The 12,932-nt window shown below is 34.7% G+C and overlaps 1 long non-coding RNA gene and 1 pseudogene across 2 annotated transcripts; both read left to right on the top strand.

The window, feature by feature from the left end:
• The window catches only part of LOC104111003 (phenolic glucoside malonyltransferase 1-like), a 134,565-nt pseudogene that overhangs the window by 80,545 nt on the left and 41,088 nt on the right, over positions 1 to 12,932 (top strand).
• Positions 9,870 to 10,673, top strand: LOC138896619 (uncharacterized). 2 transcript variants are annotated; one of them, XR_011409988.1, is made up of 2 exons: positions 9,870 to 10,006; positions 10,164 to 10,673. It is a non-coding gene; the product is annotated as an uncharacterized lncRNA (long non-coding RNA). The 2 variants fall into 2 exon arrangements; XR_011409987.1 differs by having other exon boundaries at positions 10,075 to 10,673.

The raw sequence follows: 12,932 nt of genomic DNA, 5'->3' as shown, positions 1-12,932 counted from the left end.
TCACCACCTTGAACCCACACCCCGCTGTTGTTGCTATTTTTATTTTTAGAGCAATCTTCTATATGAAACTTATAACCATTCACTACGTACTTAGACATTGTTGTGACCTGAAGCCCAGGTCCCCAAGATATATCTTTCAAAAATTGATTTACACCATTATTTGGATTATTTACCTACATAGAGTTAAATAAATTCATAAGTTAGCACAACTTATGAATCAATTTTTATACATTCACTATATATATATATATATATATATATATATATATATATATACACACACACACACACACACACACACACACACACACACACTCACTTACAAACTGTTTGAACCACGTATCAAATTTCGTATATACAGCATCATAGCCAAATTGACCCACGAAGTGACTGTGACATATCAAATATTTTTAGTAGTTGCATCAATACGTAGTAACAGTAAATTTTACATTTTGATAACTAATAAATCAATACTTACTTGAGAAATGGTACAACTTCGGGACAATTTAGCAATACATGAAGTGTAGCTGACTTGTACTCCATATCACTCAAACTTCTCTTTCTAACATCCTTAGAACATCGGCCTGGTTGATTGAATATGGACATTGGTGGATATAATGGATCATTCACACATTCGACCGTGTGCCTATTGGGCCTATTCCTAGAACATGGCACGTTACTCTCAAAATAATAAGAACAAAAATGTGCAGTTTCCTTTGCAAGATAGGCTTCGCATATAGATCCTTCAATCTTATTCCTCTGCTTAACAAATTATTTGCATTTGCCAATTGTCCTACATAATCTCATGTTAGCCAAGAACATTCAAATAAAATAGAATATTACATCAAACTTATAATATTACCTCTCAAAGGGATACATCCATCTGCATTGAACAGGCCCTCCAAGTCGTGCCTCGTGTACAAGGTGTATTGGAAGGTGTTCCATCACATCAAAGAAACCACATGGGAATATTTTTTCCATCTTACTAGAAATTACACGGATGTTCTGGTCCATCCGAAGTAGGTTTTCTTCCCTTAATGTGGTAGAACACAAGTCTTTGAAAAACAAACTAATCTCTGTGATGGGTTTCCAGATTCTTTCAGGCAAACCACAAAATGCAATAGGCACTAAGGTCTCCATGAAAACATGGCAGTCATGACTTTTCAAATGGCTCAACTTCCCTACCTCCATATCTACTTTTTTTCTAAGATTCGACGCATAACCCTCAGGCATCTTCAATTTCGTAACCCAATCACAAATTTGTCGTCTTTCCTCCAAAGTGAATGTGTAACTTGCTTTGGGCTTGAACACCTTACCATTGTTTGCTGTCTGCAAGTATAATTCAGGCCACCTGCAATATTCTTGTAAGTCCATTCTAGCCTTTGGGTTATCTTTTGTCTTACCTTTAACATCCATCACTTTGTTGAACAAATTATCAAAATAATTCTTCTCAATATGCATGACATCAAGGTTGTGTCGGAGAAGATTATCCTTCCAATAAGGCAACTCCCAAAATATACTCTGTTTCGTCCAATTATGATTAATACCATATCCGGGGAATCTATAAGGTGGAGCCTCAGTAACTTTACTGAAGTTCTGGACCCTCTCCCAAATTTCCTCACCTGAAAGTATCGGAGGTGGAGAATCATATTCCACTTTTTATTCTTTTTGAATGCATTTTTCATTCTTCTAAACTCATGATCATCAGGCAAGAATTGATGGTGACAATCAAACCATGATTGCTTTCGGCCATGTTTCAAAGTGAACGCTTTACTATTTTCCATGCAGTAAGGACAAGCTAGCTTCCCAGCAGTCATCCACCCAAACAACATTCCATACGCAGGAAAATCAATAATAGTCCACATTAAATTAGCACGCAAATTAAAATTCTGCTTGGTTGATATGTCATATGTTTCAACACCATCATACCACAATTGTTTTAGCTCATCAATCAAAGGTTGCAAATATACATCAATCAAACTTTTCGGATTATATGGACCGGGGATAATACAATTTAAGAATATATATAGACTAGTCATACACAACTCAGGTGGTAGATTATAAGGTGTAAGAAAGACAGGCCAACATGAATATGGTGTCGCAGATATAGAAAAAGGCGTGAAGCCATCCGCACACAGACCTAACCGAATGTTCCTTGGTTCACTAGCAAAATCTGGATATGTCCTATCAAAGTGCTTCCAAGCTTCTCTATCTGAAGGATGACACATAACACCAGATGGTCTTCTATTTTCAAAGTGCCATCTCATATGAGGAGCAGAACTCATCGACGCATATAACCTCTTTAACCTAGGTATAAGAGGTAAATAATGCATCGCCTTGACATCGACCATATTCCCGCTGGAAAGCCTCTTGAAACGAGGCTTTTCGCAAAATTTACAACTGTCTAAAGTTGCATCATCTTTATAATATAACATGCAACCATCTTCACAACAATCAATTCTCATTGACGAAAGTCCTAACTTAGAAACCAATCTCTTTGCCTTATAGAAATCACCAGGTAAGTTGATATTAAGGTCAACTAGTTCACTCATAAGGTCAATGAAAGAGTCTATGGCTGCTTGAGAAATATTCCAATTAGATTTGATACTTAGTAATCTAACTGCAACAGACAGCTCAGAGTGCGGACTTCCTTCACGTAGTGGACGACTAGCTTCCTCTAACTGTTCATAAAAATATTTTGCGTCATCATTAGGAGTTTGTTCAACATTTTCATTGGGCTCACCCCCGAAGTGCATCCCAAAAGCATCCGCAACCATATCCTGAATTCTAGAATCAAGATTTGTATTCTCCACCGACCTACTACTTTCACCAACAACCATGTTATGAAATATCCCACGGCTACCATCGATCTCTCCATGATTAGTCCACACAAAGTAATTCTCTATAAACCCCTTCCTATAAAGATGAAGCTTAACTTCCTCCGATTTTTTAAACTTCATACAATCGCACCTGACACAAGGGCACCTAATTACTCCTTCACTTTGGTATGGTGGAAGTGACATTGCATGTCTAATAAAGTCATCAACCCCTTCTACAAAATCCTCCCGCAATCCCCGCCGATTAGGATAATTTCTATTGTACATCCAAGTACGATGTTCCATCTATACAAATAAAACAAGAATAAATTAATTTATTCTACAATTATAAATTAATTATATCTTTTTTAGTTAATTCAAGATAATTATTTTTTCCTAATTACACCAATTTATATCCTAAAAGTTCAATTCATATCCAAAAGGTCCAATTCATATCTTAAAAGTTCAATTCATATCCTAAAAGTTCAATTCACAAGAACAAATCCTAAAAACTAAAATTTCAATTCATATCCTACGAGTTTAAACATAAACTAACTAAACTAAAGAAATTCAACTCATACCCTAAAAGTTCGATTCACAAGAACAAATTAATTTATTCTTCAATTATAAATTAATTATATCTTTTTTAGTTAATTCAAGATAATTGTTTTTTTCTAATTACACCAATTTATATCCTAAAAGTTCAATTCATATCCAAAAGATCCAATTCATATCTTAAAAGTTCAATTCATATCCTAAAAGTTCAATTCACAAGAACAAATCCTAAAAACTAAAATTTCAATTCATATCCTACGAGTTTAAACATAAACTAACTAAACTAAAGAAATTCAACCCATACCCTAAAAGTTCGATTCACAAGAACAAATTAATTTATTCTACAATTATAAATTAATTATATCTTTTTTAGTTAATTCAAGATAATTATTTTTTCCTAATTACACCAATTTATATCCTAAAAGTTCAATTCATATCCAAAAGGTCCAATTCATATCTTAAAAGTTCAATTCATATCCTAAAAGTTCAATTCACAAGAACAAATCATAAAAACTAAAATTTCAATTCATATCCTACGAGTTTAAACATAAACTAACTAAATTAAAGAAATTCAACACATACCCTAAACTAAACTAATTCATAACTAATTGACTAATTAACAAAACTAATTAGTTAATAAAACTAATTAACAAAATTAATTAAAACAAGACCTAAACCCTAATCCTCAATAAAATGCAATGTTCAAATAATTGAAACACTAATCAATTGAAACTAATTCATAACTAATTAACAAAACCTAGAAATAATAAATAAATGGATTGTAATTCAAACCTAGAATTTTTAGGAGATGGAGAAGGAGAGGGGCGGCAGTGGCAGTGGCAGTGGCGACGGCGAGGGCTGGGCGGTGGCAACACGGGATGGGGAATAAGATTTATGTGAGGGAAATAGAGAAGGAGAGGGAAAGGTTTTGAGTGAGGGAAATATAGAAGAGAGGGGAAAATAAGAGAGAAATGGGGGTTTCCCCCGTTTTTCAATTCTCTGATTTCAGAATTACCGACCAAAGTTGGTCGGTAATTTTGGTCGGTACATTAAGTGTTGACCGTTTGACCAAAAACCGACCAACTTTGGTCGTTTTTTTATATAAAAAAATTAAATCCTTTTTTTTTGTGTTTTTTCCTTAAAATATTATAAACTATAAAAAAATATATTATAAACTACAAGCATTTATTTTATTTAACTATGCAATTATTATAAATAATTATAAACTATAAGCATAATCTTTATAAATAATTATATTAACTATTTAATTTTAATAAATTATAATAGCATCTATCTAAGTAAATTTTCTAAGTTATAATTAAGTATGTGAGTAATTTCTCACACACACACATACACTATATTGTAATTGATGCTAATAACTTCTTTTTTCATTCGTTCATCACTAATAATGCATGACATAGATTAATCGATATATAGGTCGAGACGTTTTGATGAATCATCGATTAATATTCATCGATACATCTAAGTAAGTTATAAATCGATGAATCAATTTACAAATAGATATATTTGATGATAAAGTATATATACTAATTAGTATCTTCCCAAGTATATCCCTAAAAGAACCCGACCCTGTGGTCCTAGTGTAAGCACATAATTTTTGACCCGCGTAACTTTTAAAAGGAATATTTCAAAAAATATTTGTTTATTTTTATTTTTAATAGGATTTCAATAAACTTTTAGTTTTAATTTTAAAACATAAGTTTGAAAATACAAAAATAGTTTCATTTTTTTTCTATTTAATACAGTATTAGGTATTTTTAGAAAGATATCACTTTTAACCCATTTTTATTTTAGTATAATCCTTGAAAATACCAAAAAATAGTTTAATGTCATAATATAGATATTTTAATTAATTAGGATTTATTTTATATTTTTATGATATGATATTTTAGGAAAAGAAATTAATATTTTAGCTTTGTAGAATTAAAGGGCCACTTTAAAGGCAAATTTGGCCCAAACTTGAGCCCAACTTCTGGCAGCCCACTCCTCCCTTCAGCCCATTTACCCATTCCCTAACCCACAACCCTTTTATAATAAAAATAAAACCTAAATCCCTACACTCGGAAGCCAGCCTCAACCTACACAAAACAGAGCACTATCACCCCTAAAAAAGCTGCGCATTTCTTCCTCTAAGAACCTAGCTGCTTTAGGAGAAAGAAAGGCGCCGCTACACTCGCAAAAACCAGACTCTTCACCTGTTGCCCGTCTTCTTCTTCTTCTTCTTCTTCTTCATGTAGACGTTCTAGTTCCAAAAAGGGGCAGTGAAAAATGCAGCATTTACTGTCCAAAAATAGCCCCAAATCCCAGTGTTAACTACACCTCCAAACACCGAAAATATAGCACAAAAACGTAGATCACCAATGAGTTCGAGTTGAGTCCTTTCGAGCCGTCGATTTCGGTTTGAAGTTCCGTTAGCAGCGAAGTTCTTAATTGAGCTCATTGAGATTCATGGCGAGGTCTCTAGTTCGGGTTTCGTTGATGAGGTTTCACTGTTGCTGGAAGAATAATTCTCTGTGTATAAATTTACGTTATCAAATCATTGAAGAATTTCTTGAGTTTCAGGTCCATTTCTAGCCATCTCTCCCCTGTTTTAACAAGTTGAATGTCTAAGTGATTTAGTTTCAGTTATATGAGTTTATGATACTTAGCTTCTGCCTGATTCGAATTTAGCTTCTGTTTGATTAATATTTGTTAATGCCAAAGCACTATATCAATATGTTATTTAGGGACTTAGAACATCACTGTATAGTGAGGGTTGGTCATTTCTTCAATAATTCTAGATGCTTATGTATTTAGGTGCAAAGTTAGCCTAATTTCATGTTTCATCATGTATTTAGCCAAGTTACTTGATATTCTCATACATTTCAAGCCTATTTGTGTTGCTATGATGCATTGTGGAATGCCTTAGATTATTTTGTTGTCTTGATGAAGCAGCAGGAGGTGATAGTATCTTGATAATCGACTGCGGTTCTTATAATCAGTACGTTAATTAACTTAACATAATTTCGAACCCTCTCCTAAAACAACTTCTTGGAAATACAAAGGAATTGTGCCATTCCATTACTTTAATTTGTAACTTTAGTTTTTTTTTTTTTAAATTACAAAAGATAGAATGCCACATTATAATTAGTGACCTGTTAATAATAGCTGAGTCACGCCTCTTCCACAAATAATTCCATATCCATAATTCATGGCCTCACACTCATCTCAAATTTTAGGAAATAAACATCTTATGAACATTCTTAGTTTGTTTTAGAAGCGTTTATTAATAAATCATTATGACTATGGGTACGGTTTCTGTGGCATAGGCATGATACATAACCCCCAATTCGAGTGTGCGTTTCATGTGACTCAACCATAACTTATAATAATAATAGTAATAATAATAATAATAATAATACATGTTGTAAATCGCGAGTGCGTTTCACGTGACGCGATTCACAATGTGTACAAAAACAATAAGCGCGCGACATCGCGACTTGTTCAAACAAAATTCCATAAATATTAAAAGCGGTTAAAAGATAAAAACACACAATAGGTTTCAAACATGCAATAAATCAGGTAATTAGGCCAATTATTAATAGTTGAGCGACCGTGCTAAAACCACGAAACTCGGGAGTGCCTCACACTTTCTCCCGGGTTAACAGAATTCCTTACCCGGTCTTCTGGTTTTGCGGACTTTAAAACAGAGTCAAATTTTCCTCGATTTGGGATTTAAAATAAATCGGTGACTTGGGACACCATAAATTATTTCAAGTGGCGACTCTGAATAAATAAATAATCTCATTTCGATTAATGTCACTTTAATTGAAAAAACTCCCCTACCCAATCGGGAAAAAGGAGGTGTGACAGCTCTGGCGACTCTGCTGGGGATTGAACCCAGAATCTCTGGTTCAAGGTTCAGAATTCGAGCTAAGATGACTGTTATACTTGACTTTTACTTATTATCTGATTTTTACGTGTTTGAGCCTAATGTGCTAAATGCCTCTTTTTACCGCTTTGATATTGTTTGGACTGTATATAAACTGTCACAAAACCCTTCTTCTCTCCGAGTCTTCTAAATCCTCTGGGAAGTGCACGCTGGCGTGACTTCTTTTCTGTTAATGTCATTTCCTAACTTAGAACGAGGATCGGATCAGTTACAAAGCCGGATGGCCTTTTGGTTACCGGTATGTTGCCCCCCTCGGCTCAAGTTGTCCGCTCGGGTAAGCCAGGTCTAGAACCATACACCCAGGGTTTTAAGCCTAGAATAACATAGCCTCATGTCGGATTTTTAGTAGGTACGTTTGTTTGCATCACGTGTATTTGACTTTGGAGACTCAACACAGGGGTTGGGTCTGTCTAGGACAGGTGTACCCAATTTAAAAGACCATTCTGATGCATTGTTTACATGCTACTTGTGCATTTATCGGTTTCGGCTTGTATGTTGACCGTCTTTTAGAATAGGGAAAGAAAATCAAGCAAAATCAAGGAGTGAGGTAGGTATTTGAAACAATTCGAAACTCTGCCGAAATTTTGAAAAAAAAGAGAAAATAAGCCAATGTTTTCAAAATTCATGTTTTCCCTGTTCCGTCAAAACTGACAGAATTACGCGGGTCTGATTCTCACCGGATGTGAGATACGTAGGCAAACCTCATCGGTTCCGACCCACAATTTTAAAAAAATCCATAAATATTTTCCTTTACCTCCTCTTTAGAAAGCCTTTCTTTTAGACCACAATTTTCAAAAAATCCAAAAATATTTTTCTTTACCTCCTCTTTAGAAAGTTTTTCTTTTAGACCCCATTTTTTTTAAAATCCAAAAATATTTTCCTTTAATTCCTTCTTTAGGAGTCTTTTTTTTAGAAAGTCCCAAACAAATAAAAAATAAGAAAATTTTTAAACCAAAAAATATTTTATTTGTAGGAGTCTTTCATTAGAAAAAGAATACAAATGAAATCAAAATGCAAAAAAATATTTTCTACCTTTTTTTTAGAAGTCGTTTTCCCAAAATTCAAAAACAAAAAATCAAAAATACAAAAAATATTTTCTTTCTTCTTTAGAAGTCTTTCTTTTTAAAAATCAAAAAAAAAAAAAATCGAAATCCAAAAATATTTTCTTTCTTATTTATAAGTCTTTCTTTCAGAAATTAGAAAAAAAGAGTTAGTTTATTTCCTTTATTCCTGATCTTTCCGAACTACGTTAGACCTGATTCCTTTAAAAAGGGATACGTAGGCAGCCTTACACGGTTCGGTTCAACCAAATAAGAATTCAAGAAAAAAGAGAAAAAAATCCAAAAATCCCCAATATCTGAAACTGGGGCAAAGATTTTATTTCACTTTTGAAAGAGTCGATTCCAAGAGTTGTAAAGTGTACAACCCATCATATTGAGTCTACTTAGAGCCTCCATGCCGACCCATCTTTCCAACCCTATCCAAAAACCTTCCAAATAAAGACCTCCCGATATGCCTTCAAGAATGCCAAGAAACGCATGCAATGAGCAACGGTTGTCACACGACATAGAACACTGTCGAGTTGCTTACACAAAGAAAAAAAAAAGAAAAATAAAGAAGAAAAAAATGAGAGAGTCTTACTAGTGAAAACCCTCACGGGCACTGTAAGACGACGGTAAGCAGAGATGAATAAATGAGAGAGACTTGTTGGTGAAAATCCCTCGGGGCACCACTAGTCGAAAGTGAGTCATGAAGCTGATGCAAAGAATTGGCACAAACAAGCCCGACTTCAAATATCATAAGAATGGTAAAAGGAAAGATTGAATTAGTTTGATAGATCGGCCATTAAGTCCAAAATGCATGTCATGATTCATTAAGGCTAGCTATTTTTTTTTTTAAAAAAAAAAAAAAACTCTTCCTTATTTCCTTCTCGACATGGGCATTTCTTGTTAATATTATTTCTTGGCATCATTGTGTCCTTCACTCTGAGTCAGTCCTTGTCAAAACAAGCAAGAAAAGATTTCAAAGTCTGCTACCAACTTTTCAGTTGCACAAAGTAAATTTGGCCAGCACAGTCAGGTGTTACAGTCAACATGCCTTGAGGATTCATGTAAAGGCTTCCCCCCAAAATACCCTTGTCAGCCTACTTGGCTAAAGCAAGCAAAGATAACCTCGAGGTTAATCAGGGGCTCGGGCTCTCTGTAGTACTGAACAAGAACTATGAAGTGTGCACATCATGCAAAAGACACTTACCAATTGTGATTCTCTCTGACAGACAAATTGCTCAAAAAGCAGAAAGACATTCAAGACATAGAAAAGGTCACCTACGCAAAGATCTCCAGTTGGGATAAGCCTGATTGAGCCACAAATACAAATAATACTGGGTGTAAAGCAAAAAGTCTCTTGAAACTGACTCAAGCTGATTGAGCAAAAGCCAAGCTGCCCAAGACTCAAGGCCGCAAACCGACCACCACTTTTAAACTGACAAAAAATTTCTTTGTTTTGAAACAGGAAGAAAGTAGTGCAAGGAATTTGGGTTTAAAAAAGAGAAGAAAAGAAAGAAAAAGAAAAAAGAAGAGAAGAGCCGACAAAGGTAAGTTTCTCAAATCTTTGCCTTTATCTGTCTTGCTAGTGTGCATAAATGTTGCCATTGCTCTTCATATTTTTCCTCCTAGGATAAAAAGTCCTAGTCTGATGGATTATCTCCCAATAAAAATCTTAGTCTGATGAATTTTTCTCCTAAGATAGAAGGCCTAGTCTGATGAACTTTCTCCTAGGATAGAAATCTTAGTCTGATGAATCTTTCTCCTAAGATACCAAAAAAAAAAAGAAAAAAAAAGACCTAGTCTGATGAACTTTCTCCTAGGATCAAAATCTTAGTCTGATGAATCTTTCTCCTAAGATAAGAAACCTGGTCTGATGAATTTTCTCCTAGGATAAACCTCTTAGTCTGATGAATCTTTCTCCTAAGATAAGAAACCTGGTCTGATGAATTTTCTTCTAGGATCAAAATCTTAGTCTGATGAATCATTCTCCTAAGATACAAAACCTAGTCTGATAAATTTTCTCCTAGGATAAACGTCTTAGTCTGATGAATCTTTCTCCTAAGATAACAAAAAAAGGACCTAGTCTGATGAACTTTCTCCTAGGATCAAAATCTTAGTCTGATGAATCTTTCTCCTAAGATAGAAAATCTAGTCTGATGAATTTTCTCCTAGGATAAACGTCTTAGTCTGATGAATCTTTCTCCTAAGATAGAAGACCTAGTCTGATGAACATTCTCCTAGGATAGAAATCTTAGTCTGATGAATCTTTCTCTTAAGATACCAAAAAAAAAAAGAAGAGAAAACCTAGTCTGATAAATTTTCTCCAAGGAAAATAAGTTTAAAAAAAGGAAGTTTGGATTTGGAAAAAAAGAAGAAAAAAAGAAAGGGTGAATTTTTTGTTTTTTTTAAGTTATCAATCTTTAGTTTTCTTGAAATCAGGGGTCCCGCCTGGAGAATAGGGTCAGTTTTTAGTTTAGTCAAGCTTAGTTTATAGTTTTTCACAAGCTCAATCTCAAATTTAGGAGACGCACTTCCTAGTTTGGATTTTTCAGATTTTTATTTCCTTAGGAGACGCACATCCTAGTCGAGTCTTCAATTTTACTCTCATCATTGCATCCTTCATCAATAGCATAGGTAATTTATAGTTCTGCTAATAACTCACAAATCTTCCTAGTGTAAACTGGGGCAGAAAAAGTTTCTTTTGTTGTTTCCATTTTGTTGTAGTAGCAGGCGCCCATCTGGAAAATGAGGGAATTTATTATAAGTATTAAGTCAACAGCAGGCGCCCACCTGGAAAATGAGGAAATTCATTTCAAATGTTAAGTCAACATCAGGCACTCACCTAGAAAATGAGGGAATTAATTTCAAATTTTTTAAGTCAACATCAGGCGCCCACCTGGAGACTGAGGGAATTCATTTCTGTTTTAAGTCAGCACATGCGCCCACCTGGAGAACGAGTGAATTTATTTCAAGTTTTTAAGTCATCAGGCGCCCACCTGGAAAACGAGGGAATTCATTTCAGTTTTAAGTCATCAGGCGCCCACCTAGAAAACGAGGGAATTCATTTCAGTTTTAAGTCAGCAGGCGCCCACCTGGAAAACGAGGGAATTCATTTCAAGTTTTAAGTCAACATCAGGCGCCCACCTGGAGAACGAGGGAATTTATTTCAAGTTTTTAAGTTAACAGACGCCCACCTGGAGAACGAGGGAATTCATTTCATATTTCAAGTCAAATGCAGGCGCCCACCTGAAGAACGAGGGAAGTCATTTCAGAATTCAATTCAAGTTAGAAGTACAGAAGCTCGCCTCAAGAATGCAAGTTGACAGTACGGGATGACCAAAAGAAGAAGTCTCAATCCAGAATAAAAGAAAAAAAAAAGTCAATTCAAAATACAGAAGCAGATGAAAAGATATGGGTTGCTCAAGACATGACTGAAGTCGTAAGCTTTGCATGCCCCGTCTTGATCCGAAGAAGCTGAAGAGATGAATCTGCACCTGCAGCTAGCAAGCATCAAGGTTCAAATCAAAAGTCTGCATGAAGAACCATTCAAGACTCAAGATCAAGCTTCAAAAGACTTATAGATAGGAATCTTGTAACTCATAGCTGACAGGCTTAGTTAGTCTTTTTCATTTTTGATTTCGATGTAATAACAGGATCGCGGACCGGAACCTCGACGGAATGGTATCTCACTCGACTCTCTCATCCTCTCCACACACTCCATTCACCTCTGAACTACACGTGACCTGATTCCTTTAAAGCCAAGGATATGTAGGCAGCTCATATACCAGGGCTCGGTCACAATCTTTTGTCCGTCTTTGTTTCGTTTTGAATAAGCGTCGGGTCATAAATCAATTACGTTACTTATTGTTATTTGCTCCAAAAACTCTTCATGTTTCCAAGCAAAGAGGGGCAGCTGTAAGCACGTAATTTTTGACCCGCATAACTTTTAAAAGGAATATTTCAAAAAATATTTGTTTATTTTTATTTTTAATAGGATTTCAATAAACTTTTAGTTTTAATTTTAAAACATAAGTTTGAAAATACAAAAATAGTTTCATTTTTTTTTCCTATTTAATACAGTATTAGGTATTTTTAGAAAGATATCACTTTTAACCCATTTTTATTTTAGTATAATCCTTGAAAATACCAAAAAATCGTTTCATGTCATAATATAGATATTTTAATTAATTAGGATTGATTTTATATTTTTATGATGTGATATTTTAGGAAAAAAAATTAATATTTTAGCTTTGTAGAATTAAAGGGCCACTTTAAAGGCAAATTTGGCCCAAACTTGAGCCCAACTTCTGGCAGCCCACTCCTCCCTTCAGCCCATTTACCCATTCCCTAACCCACAACCCTTTTATAATAAAAATAAAACCTAAATCCCTACACTCGGAAGCCAGCCTCAACCTACACAAAACAGAGCACTATCACTCCTAAAAAAGCTGCGCATTTCTTCCTCTAAGAACCTAGCTGCTTTAGGAGAAAGAAAGGCGCCGCTACACTCTCAAAAACCAGACTCTTCACCTGCTGCCCGTCTTCTTCTTCTTCTTTATCTTC

Source organism: Nicotiana tomentosiformis, chromosome 8, assembly GCF_000390325.3.
Source record: "Nicotiana tomentosiformis chromosome 8, ASM39032v3, whole genome shotgun sequence".
Lineage (NCBI taxonomy): Eukaryota > Viridiplantae > Streptophyta > Magnoliopsida > Solanales > Solanaceae > Nicotiana > Nicotiana tomentosiformis.
Note: the sequence above shows the minus strand (reverse complement) of the source record. Positions and strands in the feature narration are given on the sequence as shown.